Below are 13,721 nucleotides of genomic sequence, written 5' to 3'. Positions count from 1 at the left end.
ACTTTTACTCATTGCATAATTGTGTTCCTTTCATATAGTTTACTAGCTGATTGCCCGGCGTTGCCCGGCGTTGCCCGGCGTTGCCCAGGTATGTATTTGGCTGGTGTTGGCTCCACCCACTTTTCTAACCCTAACACACAATGGGCCGTATGCAATTCACTTTTTTACCTGAGTTTTCTCCTAGGTGATATTTTTTAAAATTGTCAATAAAATGCATGCTAATCCACCAGCAAGCAAGAAAATACTAAAAATAATGTTGATAATACTTTTGTACTTACTTCTCAGTACTTTTTCAGTTGAAAAGTGCTGGAAAGCTATTTTAAAAAGAAGATGAAAAATTATCACCTAGAAGACTGAGGAGAAAAAGTGAATTGCATACGGGCCAATGACTCAATGACCCAGTTTGTGAGCTTTGCATTGTTTGGCATCCATAATTTGCATTGAAATGAAACAAGTCTGATTGGCTGTTTGGGGCTCCACCCTCTTTTCTGAATTTGAACCCCAGTCACCCAATGACCAACTGTAACAGGTTTTAAGCTTGTGTCCTTAAAGAAAACCTAAACTGAAAATTAAAAGTCAAAATAAGCATAAACAAGTCATACTTACCTCCTGTGTAGTCTACTCCTCAATCTCTTTCTCCTGTCCCGCGTCCTGTATGTTCACTGTGATCAAGGGAATTTTCCGTCCTCAATTTTGAAAATGGCCATTACCCATAACAGCTTTCTGGTCAGCACACAGTTAAACTGTAACATCGCCCACTTGAGCCATAGGGAAACATGGACATTACCTGGTACATCAGTTTTCCTCTCAGCTATAATTGACAGCAACTGATATTTTACTGAGAGCAACTGATATATTTCAGATCTGACAAAATATTGTCAGAACTGAAAGGGATCATTGTCAGAAGAAAATGGTGAGCTTCTGAGAGGAACTGATGGCAAGGTAACTATGTAATGTTCATTTGAAGTTACCTCATGTGTTTATTTTAAATATTTTTACTCAGTACAGGTTCTCTTTAACAGTGCAAGAATAGCAGCAACTGAATATTCCCCTTGAAAAGCAATACATGAATTTGCATTGGCTTTTGTAGGCTCCACCCTCTTTTATGAATATTAACCCCAGTCACCCAGTAACCAACTGTGCAAAGTTTGAGAACCCTGCCATTAACAGTGTAAGAATGGCTGCAGTTTCCCAGTGAAATGTGTATTTGTCTCTGCCCACTGATGACCCAGCAATGCCAGTGTATGTATTTGGCTGGTGTTAGCTCCACCCACTTTTTCTAACCCTAAAACACAAATACTCAATGACCAAGTTTGTGAGCTTTGGGGTCCTTGGCATCAATAATTTGTATATTCCCATAGAAATTAAACAAATCAGATTGGCTGTTTGGGGCTCCGCCCCTCTCCAACATTTGAACCCCAGTCACCCAATGACCAACTGTAGCAGGTTTGAGGCATCTATTATTAACAGAGCAAAAATGGAAGCAATTTAAATATTCCCCTTGAAAATCAACAGGTAAATTTTGATTGGCTATTATAGGCTCAACCCACTTCCAATAATATTAATCTCAGTCACCCAGTGACCATCTGGGCAAAGTTTGAGAACCCTGCCATTAACAGTGTAAGAATGGCTGCAGTTTATATTTTCCTAGTGAAATTTGGTTTTGGCTCCACCCACTTTTTGTAACCTGGACGTACAGTCACTCAATGCCCACGTTTGTGAGCTCTGGGGTCCTTGGCATCAATAATTTGTAAATTACCAGTGAGAAGAAACAAATCTGATTGGCTCTTTGTAGCCCCACCCCTTTTCTGAATTTGAACCCCAGTCACCCAATGACCAACTGTACCAGGTTTGAGGCTTGTGCCATTAACAGTGCAAGAATGGCATCAATTTAAATAATCCCCTTGAAAATCAACAGGTGAATTTTGATTTTCCTTTTAGGCTCCACCCACTTTTCTGAATATTAATCCCAGTCACCAAGTGACCAAGTTTTAAGCTTTTGGGTTTCTGCCTTCAAAATGGTGTGAATGGAAGCAGTTTATCCAGTAAAGTAATCTGATTGGCTGTTTGTGGCTCCACCCCTTTAGTGGATTTGAACCCCAGCCACTTCATGACTGACTGTAGCTGGTTTGAGGCTTCTGCCATTATTAGTGTAAGAGTGGCAGCAGTTTCAATATTTCCCTTAAAAATCAATAGGTGAATTTTGATTGGCTGTTGTAGGTTCCACCCACTTTCCTGAATATTAATCCCAGTCATCCATTGACCAACTGTGTCACGTTTGAGAACCCTGCCAATAACAGAATGGCTGAAATCAATCTATCAAATCTGATTAGCTGTTTGTGGCTCCGCCCCTTTAGTGAATTTGGACCCCAGTGACCTATCAGGTAAGAGGCCTCTGCCATTAACAGTGTAAGAATGGTAGCAATGTAAATATTCCCCTTGAAAATTAATAGGTGAAATTTGATTGGCTGTTGTTGGCTCCACCCACATTTCTGAATATTCATCCCAGTCACCCAGTGGCCCACTGTGTCAAGTTTGGGAACCCTGCCATTAACAGTGTAAGAATGGCTGCAGTTTATATTTTCCCCTGGAATAAAATGTAGTTGTTGGCTCCGCCCACTTTTTCTAACCTTAACATACAGTCACTCAATGACCAAGTTTATGAGCTTTGGGCTTTTGGTATCAATAATTTGTATATTCCCATTGAAATTAAACAAATCTGATTGGCTGTTTGTGGCTCTGCCCCCTTTCAAAATTTGAACCCCAGTCACCCAGTGACTAACAGTGCCAGGTTTGAAGCATCTGCTAATAACAGTGTAAGAATGGCAGCAATGTAAATATTCCCTTTGAAAATCAATAGGTGAATTTTAATTGGCTGTTGTAGGCTCCACCCACTCTCTTGAATATTTATCCCATTCACCCAGTGACCAACTGTGCAAAGTTTGAGAACCCTGCCAGTAACAGTGTAAGAATGGCTGCAGTTTATATTTTCCTAGTGAACTTTATTTTTGGCTCCGCCCAGGTGTGCAGGGGGGATGCAAGACCCCCAGAACATATCATCCCAGTTAGTAAGGGATCTGCATACCAAGTTTCGTTCAAATCGGTCAAGCCGTTTTCGAGTGATCGCGGCACATACACACACACACACACATACATCCGATTTTATATATATAGATAGGGCATTCCTCAAGCCAAATACTTTTTTGTTCTGTTTTAATAATCTAATTCCCTATAAATTAAACAAGCCTCGCCCACAGCTTTTTCACAGAGCCTTGGCACTCTTAGCCTTAGAAGCAAGGGCTTATGGGAGCTCAGTCTGGGCAGAAGGAGGAGGAGGAGGTTACTAGCCAGAGATTTTTAGAGGCAGAAGGGAGGAGGAAAGGGGACTGAATTTACACACAGGCAAGGTGATAGCATCTACAGTAGAGATGTAGCGAACGGTTCGCCGGCGAACGGTTCCAGGCGAACTTTGGGGGTTCGCGTTCGCCTGCACCAGGCGAACTTTTGCGGAAGTTCGATTCGCCCCATAGACTTTAATGGCCGCCGACTTTAACGATTAATAGCAAAGTCCCCTTACATAGTAGAAACACCAAAATTGTTGGGAATGTTAAGTGGAATAGTGGGAACAAGAGGAAAAATTTTTTTTCAAAAAGACCTTATACTTTTTGAGAAAACCAATTTTAAAGTTTCAACGTAAAATGAGCCGATTCATAAAAAAAAGAACCGATTCATTAAAAAGAACCGGATGATTCAAGAACTGTTAGTATAGCAGAGAATGCGTCCTGAGCAGAACGTGAAGCTGCCGGCTCGCTGCTGTCTCTCCCCACCTGCCTGCACCTGTCACCCTCACCTAGCCTGGCACGCAGCGCACCCATGGGTGCCAGGCTAGGTGAGAGTGACAGGTGAGGAGGTGGGGAGAGACAGCAGGAGCCGGCAGCTATGCGTCCAAAAGGAGGCATTCTCTGCTATGTGGGAGGCGTCGGAGATCTTCAATCAACTTAACCACTTGCCGACCGCACGCTTATACCGTGCGTCGGCAAAGTGGCAGCTGCAGGACCAGCGACGCAGTACTGCGTCGCCAGCTGCAGGCTGATTAATCAGGAAGCAGCCGCTCGCGCGAGCGGCTGCTTCCTGTCAAATCACGGCGGGGGACTCCGTGAATAGCCTGCGGGCCGCCGATGGCGGCTCGCAGGCTAAATGTAAACACAAGCGGAAATAATCCGCTTTGTTTACATTGTACGGCGCTGCTGCGCAGCAGCGCCGTAAGGCAGATCGGCGATCCCCGGCCAATCAGCGGCCGGGGATCGCCGCCATGTGACAGGAGACAGCCTGTCACTGGCTGCACAGGACGGATAGCGTCCTGTGCAGCCCGGCTTACCAGAGGGGGGCCAGGTAGGAGAGGGAGGGGGAGGATTTCGCCGCGGAGGGGGGCTTTGAGGTGCCCCCCCCCCCCCCGCAACACCCGGCAGGCAGGAGCGATCAGACCCCCCCAGCACATCATCCCCCTAGTGGGGAAAAAAGGGGGGCGATCTGGTCGCTCTGCCTGCACGCTGATCTGTGCTGGGGGCTGCAGAGCCCACCCAGCACAGATCAGCTACAACAGCGCTGGTCCTTAAGGGGGGGTAAAGGGTGGGTCCTCAAGTGGTTACTTGAAGATCGCAACATAAGAGGATACAGTTCGTTGGATCGTTTACCGTGGATATTGGCGTGGGAAAACTTTTTTAAAGGTACAGGTAAGTATTTATGGTTAATTTAGAATAATAAAATACTTTTCTCGTGGTTGTGTTTTTATTTCATTTAACCCTTTGTGGAAATGGGTAAAGGGTACTTTGTACCCCTATACTCATTTCTCCTGGGAGGGGGGTGGGCATCTGGGGTCCCCTTCTTAAAGGGGACTCCCAGATGCCACCATGAACCCCCCCCCCCCCCCAGGGAGTCGTCGCCCCCACCTCCTCCTGGGGCACCGGAGGTGGGGAAGAGCCCCTTGTCCATGGATTGGACAAGGGCTCCGGGGGGGAGGAGGCTTGGCTGCCCCTCCCCCCCCCCGGAGCCCCCCATACCATGGACCATGCGGGCTGGTATAGCTCAGGGTGCGAAGCCCCAGTCGGCCGGGGCTCCGCATTCTGGCTATTCCAGCCTGCATGGGGGACAAGGGGTTACAGAGGCTCGGGCTATTTCCCACACTCAGCACATAAAAATAATAATAAAAAAAAAAAATATATATATATATATATATATATATATATATATATATACATATATATATATATATATATATACATATATATATATATATATATATATATTATTTTTTTTTTAAAGGACTTACGAGGCCACAAGTATGAAAAAAGTTAAATACCATTTCATAATCCAGATCCATGGAGGACACCATCTGCGCCCCCTGTTCATTCCGCCATGGCACCCGCAGTAATACCGGCCCCAATCGGGTCCCGACCCCTCCAAACGGGTCGGGTTCTCATTCCCCCCTCAATATGGCCGCCACAGATTGCCGCGGCTGCGCAGTCCGCAAAGATGCGATTGCGGCTGCGCAGCTCTAGGTTCTCCTCCCGATGCGTCCAATGTATGCACGCATATTGATGACGCGGCAGGAGGAGGCCCTAGAGCTGCGCAGCCGCAATCGCGTCTATGCGGACTGCGCAGCCGCGGCAATCTGTGGCGGCCATATTGAGTGGGGAATGAGAACCCGACCTGTTCGGAGGGGTCGGGAGTCGGGACCCGACCGGGGCCGGTATTACTGCGGGAGCCATGGGGAAAGAACGGGAGCGCGCGGATGGCGTCCTCCATGGATCTGGATTATGAAAAGGTATTTAACTTTTTTCACATTTGTGGCCTCGGAAGCCCTTTAAATATTGTTTCCTGCTATCTTTTTAACATATCCTGCAAATTTGGTGTTGCTAGGATGTAAGGGGCCTTTGCTATTAACTGCTAAAGTCGGCGGGTGATGATAACCAACCAGAATTATAGGGGTGCAAAAGTGCTGAATTCTGCTAAGGCTTCCATTAGGCTCCCTATTTCACTTTCCAAAATCTCAAATCTTTTCAAAGGGCAATTGCTCAGCAGTGGCAAATTTTCTAGCATTGTAGGGACCCTTAGGGGGAACATGACTGGTGAGTTTCGGGCCCCTAGGCCGAAGAGGTCATAGCCTAGGGTCACAAAAACCTGTTTATTTGGGGCAATTTCAATGGTGGCAATTCTGAGGTACATAAATCGCAGCCATGGCCGTTAGCAACGTCTAAATCTCACGAAATGTCTCATGCAGGTAGAAGACATATTGTTAGACTTGGGCTCCAAAGATGGGTTCCATACATCTCTGCAAACCAGAGTTACAGGGCTCCAAATTTGGTAAAATCCCCCATAGGCTTTCATTGGCTCCCTATTTCACTTTCCAAAATCTCACATCTTTTCAAAGGGCAATTGCTCAGCAGTTTAATTTTCTTAATTAACCAGAAATACTTACCTGTACCTTTAAAAAAAAATTCCCACGCCAATATCCACGGTAATTGATCCAACGAACTGTATCCTCTTATGTTGCGATCTTCTATTAAGTTGATTGAAGATCTCCGAAGCCCCCCATCCACATAGCATAGCTGCTAGCTCCCGCTGTCTCTCCCCACCTGCCTGCCTGCACCTGTGAACCCCCACCTAGGCTGGCACCCAGTGCACCCATGGGACAGGTGCAGGCAGGTGGGGAGAGACAGCAGCGGGAGCCAGCAGCTTCACATCCTTCCGAGGACGCATTCTCTGCTATACTAACGGCTCATGAATGAGACGGATCTTTTTAATGAATTGGTTCTTTTTTATGAATCGACTCTTTTTTTTTTTTACTTTAAAATCGATTTTCTCAAAAACTATAAGGTCTTTTTGAAAAAAAAAATGTTCCTCTTGTTCCCACTGTTCTTCTTAACATTCCCAGTAATTTTGGTGTTGCTAGCTTTTAAAGGGGCTTTGCAATGAACCATTAAAGTCGGCGGGTGTATATTTTCCCACGGTCAGAAGGAGAATTTACATTGAAACTTTAAAATTGATTTTCTCAAAAACTATAAGGTCTTTTTGAAAAATTGTTTTTTTTCCTCTTATTCCCACTGTTCTTCTTAACATTTTCTGCAAGTTTGGGGTTTCTAGCTTTTAAAGCGGCTTTGCTATTAACTGCTAAAGTCGGCGGGCGCTTAATTTTCCCACGGTCAGAAGGAGTTACTTTAAAATTGATTTTCTCAAAAACTATAAGGTATTTTTGAATTTTTTTTACCCCCTCTTGTAGTCACTGAAAGATCCCAGGTGTTAGACACCTTGAAACATCTTTTCCATCACTTTTCTGGCCAGCATAAATGTTTCTAGTTTTCAAAGTTCGCCTCCCCATTGAAGTCTATTGCGGTTCGCGAACTTTTATGAGAACCGAACCTTCCGTGAAGGTTCGCGAACGGGGTTCGCGAACCGAAAATCGGAGGTTCGCGACATCTCTAATCTACAGCCATCAGCCTATGACAAACAGAACATAGCTGCCCTCATTGTATCACAGGAATAAATAATCATAAACTTTTGAAGCTGTTTGCAGCTATATATGCTGTGTAAACCATCTAAACTTTAGATAAGATATATAGACAAATTACTTGTTATAGTTAGTTTTTCATCTCGGATCCGCTTTAATGTTAATACATGTGAGTAATGATGTTGTTAGTTACACATATCAGACTGAATGACCGATTGAATGCTAAAGCTGCCTACACACATCCAATCTTGATTGGCCAGCTTTAGCACTTCCATGCACCAGTAGTATGAGAGCTTACATTCACAACCTGTTCATAGTGTTTAATCTGTTGGCCGCCATGCTACATGAAAGTACCAGTAAATGTATAAATTATAAAAGTCATGAATGAAATATTGAGGCAGGGATTGCGCTTGTGCTATTGGAATGTGCTTTCCCGTGATTCAAAATCGCACAAGAAATTGTAAATGATGCTTTTCTATAGACATTTGCAGTCATGTGTTAAAATGTCTGTCTTTCCACATGCGGGAACAAAAACGATTTTGTCATAGCTCCCAACTGTCCTTCTTTTGGAGGGACAGTCCCTCTTTGGGAACCTTGTCCCTCTGTCCCTCTTTCTTCCTTAAAAGGGCACTATGGCGAAAAATGTTAAAATGTAAAATGTGTGCAAACATAGACAAATAAGAAGTACATTTTTCCAGAGTAAAATGAGCCATAAATTACTTTTCTCCCATGTTGCTGTCACTTACAGTAGGTAGTAGAAATCTGACAGAAGCGACAGGTTTTGGACTAGTTCATCTCTTCATAGGGGATTTTCAGGGAGGCATTTTTTTTTAAAAGCACTTAGTGAATGACAGTTGCTCTGTCCAACTGCCCAAAAACTGTGCGGCAAGCAGGGAAGCTGGCCAGCATCATTGTTTAAATCATTTTTAGGGAATATCTTTATAAAGAATAAAAAGCCTTGCTGAGAATCCCCTATGAAGAGATGGACTAGTCCAACCTTCTGTCAGATTTCTTCTACCTACTGTAAGTGACAGCAACATAGGAGAAAGGTAATTTATGGCTCATTTTACTCTGGAAGAAACGTACTTCTTATTTGTGTATGTTTGCACATATATTAAATTTTAAAATTTTTCATCATAGTGCCCCTTTATCCACTTCAGCATTCAGTGTTTTTTCATCTTATGCATCCGAGCAACGTTCACCTCCCATTCAGAGTGACGTTAGGCGGCTCTATCTCTTTAAGGTCTCCCAGAGTGGCGCTGATTGGCCGGCGGGACCACGTGATGCGGAGCGAGACACTCCGCATCACGTGGTCCCGCCGGCCAATCAGCGGCCGCCAGTGCAGTGAATATTAAGTAGCTACTGTAGCTGGCTCTCCCCGCCTCCTCTCCGCCCCCCATTGAGCATGTGCAAACAGTCTAACGCGGCTATAGCCGCTCTAACGCCGTAGCATGCTGTACTTTCCGGACAACGTGCAGCGTTACATGTAACGCAACGTGGGCTGTGTGAACAGCCCACTTGTGTTACATTGCTGTGCGTTGGGGGAGCGTTACAGGCGCACTAACGAGCGCCTGTAACGTCCCTGTGTGGAAGCAGCCTAAAACCAAGCACCATTGTTTTTCTTGTGAAATTCCCAATTATTCTGGAAAGGAGGAGAGAAGCGGGCACTGCTGTATAAAAATCCCTTTATTGTGTCCGGGTTACGCAGTGGTCAGCAGTGGGGGGAAAAGGATGTGCCTGACAGCTGTTTCACAGGCATATAACCTGCTTCTTCAGAGGCTAAAGCCCCTTCCATGCTGCAAAGCAGTTTTTATTATAGGGGCCTATGAATAGTCGTTTTTTCGTAAGGGCTCCCTTCTTTCCTACTTCATTCTCAGACTGTCAGTATGAGTCCAGGAAGAAAGCTCCCTCACTCCATTTGTTGGTTTTGTTGTTTAAGTTGTATTCTTTATTGACTAATGTCATTGCAGCCTGAGGGGTAAGGGAGGTTGGTTGGAGGCATTTTTGGAAGGATTTGCCTTGGGTGGGAATACCTCATGTCCCAGTGGTCACATCTACGGATTTGAGATCTTCCTGTTGGTGGCAAGTCTCCAAGCTGGAGTCCGCGGCTGGGGCTGGCTTCAGGCTGCATGCCAAGTTTGGTAATATTTGGTGACTCCAGACCTCTTACCTCAGGTCAAAGACATTGTTTGGATTCGGAAGTTATGTTTTATATTAATCTGTTCTTGACCACCGCATCGTGCATCTACCCCATGTGGACTTCACTTCAGCACCGGGGCCGTATATATAAGTATTTGTTTTGTTTACTCCACCGTTCCCATTCCCTGCACCACTGCCATTCGTTTCCGGCAGTATCCCACCATTCAGGGATCGGTGAATGGGGACAGCTTGTTTCCCAACCCGATCATTAATCAATAATGCAGGTCAGTCTGCTGTTGCAGAAGCCAGCGATACAGGTACTGATAGCTGACTTCTGTAGTGAGCAGAGAAGAAAGCTTCAGGCAATTTAGATTTGCTTCTTTGCAGGTAATCTTTTCTCATTTCCCAGCTCCCCCTCCCACCCTGTTGTCTTCCCTGTGACCCTTTCCTCTTTTCAGATTTCATTGGCTTCTTTTAACAGCATGTCCCTGACAAACAGCACTGGTGATGTCTGCAGTCCTGGTGAGAGGTCTTTCTGCCATTTCTGCTCTCCCCCAGGCTCTCTGTCTTGTGCCTTTACCTCTTTACCACCCCTATGCACCCCCCTCTTTCACATGTCCCCCTTTTTTCTGACTGTCCTCAGAGGAGCTCACAAGCTACTCATACCATAGTCACAGTCTAATGCCCTGCCATATTATTATAAATGATTTATATAGCACTGACATCTGCTGCAGCACTTTACAGAGTACAGAGTTTCATAATGGTTAGCTCTGTCCACATCCTGACAACTCCTTTTCCCAAAAAAATACCCCCAAATTTTCAGCAACACACTCAGCGCCTCAACCCATTAACCCTCCCATCAAAAAATTGGTTGTTTTGGGGGGTGTCTGTAAATAATCAGCACCGGGTGTCAAATTCCCTAGGTACGCCACTCTCTCTGATTCAATTGGGAGGATTTGAAACTCCCTTCTCTGCCCACCCCTCTGACATCATCTTCTTGTGACCTGGAAGTTGCTGAATAAAAACCAACCACTTTGCTGTATAAATAAGTAAAGGGTAAAGGATAGCTAAACAAAGCACGAGGGAGCCATGAACCTTAGCTTGCAAAGCACACTGGGTTTCCCACTAAAAGGAAATTCCTATTTTTGCTGAAAAAAAAAAAAAAAATCAGATTTTCAGTTTAGCTCTATGTACAGTATTACAAGGTGTGATGGCAATTTGGCACACATCATTTCAGCTGGAACACTTTTGTATTTGTGCATATAAAACAGTCATTGCGCAGTGTTTTTTTTAAAGATTCTATTGGGAGCGCTAAGATGTTTCTAAGCTAACATAAGAAGATGGGAGTTTTTGGATAGTCTGATGGCAACCGTACTCCAAACTGAGCACACAACAGAGTACTGTCTGCAATGTTGCATTTTGAGCTGACTGACAGTTTTTGGAATTTCTTATCTGGCTGCAAATTGAAATACTTCAATACTTCAAATATTTCAAACGTAGTCACTGAGTATTTGTGTGGTAGGGTTAAAAAAAAGTGGGCGGAGCCAACACCAGCCAATGTAGGACTATAACTGTTCCCCCTTCCCTGAATGTCAGTGCCATTTGCTTAAAGCAAACCTGAGATCAAGTAATAGCCTGTATTTATACTTACCTGGGGCTTCCTCCAGCCACATGAGGTCCCTCACTGCTGGGAGCGTTCTGCTCCTGCGTAGTAGTACTGCACAGGCGCAGGAAGCTCCTGGGTGCGGCAGATGGAGTCGTGTGCACATGACCAAGCTGCGCATGCACTGAAGGGGACAACTGGCCAGATTACCGGACCAGATAGCGGCAGAACAGAGTGGCCGAGGAGGACGGCGAGGAACCCCCCGGACCTCATGGAGCTGGAGGAAGCCCCAGGTGAGTATAAATATAGACTATTACTCAATCTCAGGTACAATTTTATCACATAAGGACCTCGTTGTTAAACCCCCCTAGTGACCAGGCAATTTTTATCAAAATAGACCACTGCAGCTTTAAGGCCTTGCTGCAGGGCCATCCAACTCAGCACACAAGTGATTTCCCCCACCCCTCCTTTCTACCCACCAACAGAGCTCTCTGTTGGTGGGGTCTGCTCGCTCCTGAGGTGTTGTTGTTGTTTTTTTTTAATATTTATTTGATTAATTTTTGAATAAATATAAGCATTTATTTTTTTTATTTATTTTATATTACACCCTCCCTCCCGCCCCCACCAGCCAATCAGCGTGACCGTCTGTCATAGGCTTCAGACTATGACAGCCGATCACTTCCCTGTCTACAGAGGGGACAGCCATGTCACACGGCTGTCCCCAGTACAGCGCTGCCTTAGATCGCAGCACTGAACATGGTTATTAGATGGCAGTTTCGCCTCTAACAGTCTCTGAGCGGCGATCGGCGATGGGAGACTAAAGGCGGAGCAGAGCTCCGTCATCAGAGCGGAGATGCATGCGCATCCTGCAAGCCCCATTCCCAGCCATTCACGCCAATCGGCATGGAGTGGTCCTGGGGCTGCCGCCGTGTTCACGCCAGTTGGCATGGAGCGGTCGGCAAGATGTTAAATGAAGAGTGCTGGATAGATAACACTCCAACGGAACCAGAAGAAAAAGATCTGCACTCCTAAAAATCAAGTTCCTTTATTTAAACATCCATAAAACAGCTCAGCAGTAGTAACAGGACAGCATAGCAAAGAGCCGATTTGGACCCTGCTGGGTCTTTAGTTGTAACCAAAATGACACAGCAGTACAAACATTCCAATACCTGTGACCACTCCCACCAATTCACACCTTAAACAGGTGTAATAGAGCTCTTAAAAGAGCACAAACTGCACACAGTGAATTCCTTTGCTGCTGCAGCATTACAGGGAGTGCAGAATTATTAGGCAAATGAGTATTTTGACCACATCATCCTCTTTATGCATGTTGTCTTACTCCAAGCTGTATAGGCTCCAAAGCCTACTACCAATTAACCATATTAGGTGATGTGCATCTCTGTAATGAGAAGGGGTGTGGTCTAATGACATCAACACCCTATATCAGGTGTGCATAATTATTAGGCAACTTCCTTTCCTTTGGCAAAATGGGTCAAAAGAAGGACTTGACAGGCTCAGAAAAGTCAAAACTAGTGAGATATCTTGCAGAGGGATGCAGCACTCTTAATGTTGCAAAGCTTCTGAAGCGTGATCATCGAACAATCAAGCGTTTCATTCAAAATAGTCAACAGGGTCGCAAGAAGCGTGTGGAAAAACCAAGGCACAAAATAACTGCCCATGAACTGAGAAAGTGAAGCGTGCAGCTGCCAAGATGCCACTTGCCACTAGTGTTGGGCGAACACCTGGATGTTCGGGTTCGGGAACGTTCGCCGAACATGGCCGCGATGTTCGGCATGTTCGGGCCGAACCCCGAACTCCCCGAACATCCCGCTTTTGGGGGCCCTATGGGGTTGCAGGCATAAGGGGGGAGCATGCCCCGATCGCAGGGGGGGGGTCGGAAATTCCCCCCATCCCCTCCGCTAGCGCTCCCCCCTCTGCCCGCTTCCCCATACAAAAGTTTAAGGAAAGTAAAATAGTACCGGTGGTAGTGGCTGGCAGTGGCACTGTGAAGTGAGTGAGGAGGAGGAGTCCGGAGAGTTACGCGTTGAGGGAGGCCGGGCAGCGGGCGGTTCAGCGGTAGTACCCTTGTGGTACTTCCGCCCTTTCTCTGACCTCACGTCCTCTGCATACGAGGGTACGCGTCACGCGTACCCTCGTATGCGTCATCACGCAGAGGACGTGAGGTCAGAGAAAGGGCGGAAGTACCACAAGGGTACTACCGCTGAACCGCCCGCTGCCCGGCCTCCCTCAACGCGTCACTCTCCGGACTCCTCCTCCTCACTCACTTCACAGTGCCACTGCCAGCCACTACCACCGGTACTATTTTACTTTCCTTAAACTTTTGTATGGGGAAGCGGGCAGAGGGGGGAGCGCTAGCGGAGGGAGTGGGGGGAATTTCCGACCCTCCCCCCCCCCGCGATCGGGGCATGCTCCCCCCTTATGCCTGCGACCCCATAGGGGGGCCGTATTCGG

This window comes from Hyperolius riggenbachi, chromosome 2, assembly GCF_040937935.1.
Source record: "Hyperolius riggenbachi isolate aHypRig1 chromosome 2, aHypRig1.pri, whole genome shotgun sequence".
In the NCBI taxonomy this organism is placed as follows: Eukaryota; Metazoa; Chordata; class Amphibia; order Anura; family Hyperoliidae; genus Hyperolius; species Hyperolius riggenbachi.
This window is presented reverse-complemented; position numbering follows the sequence as displayed.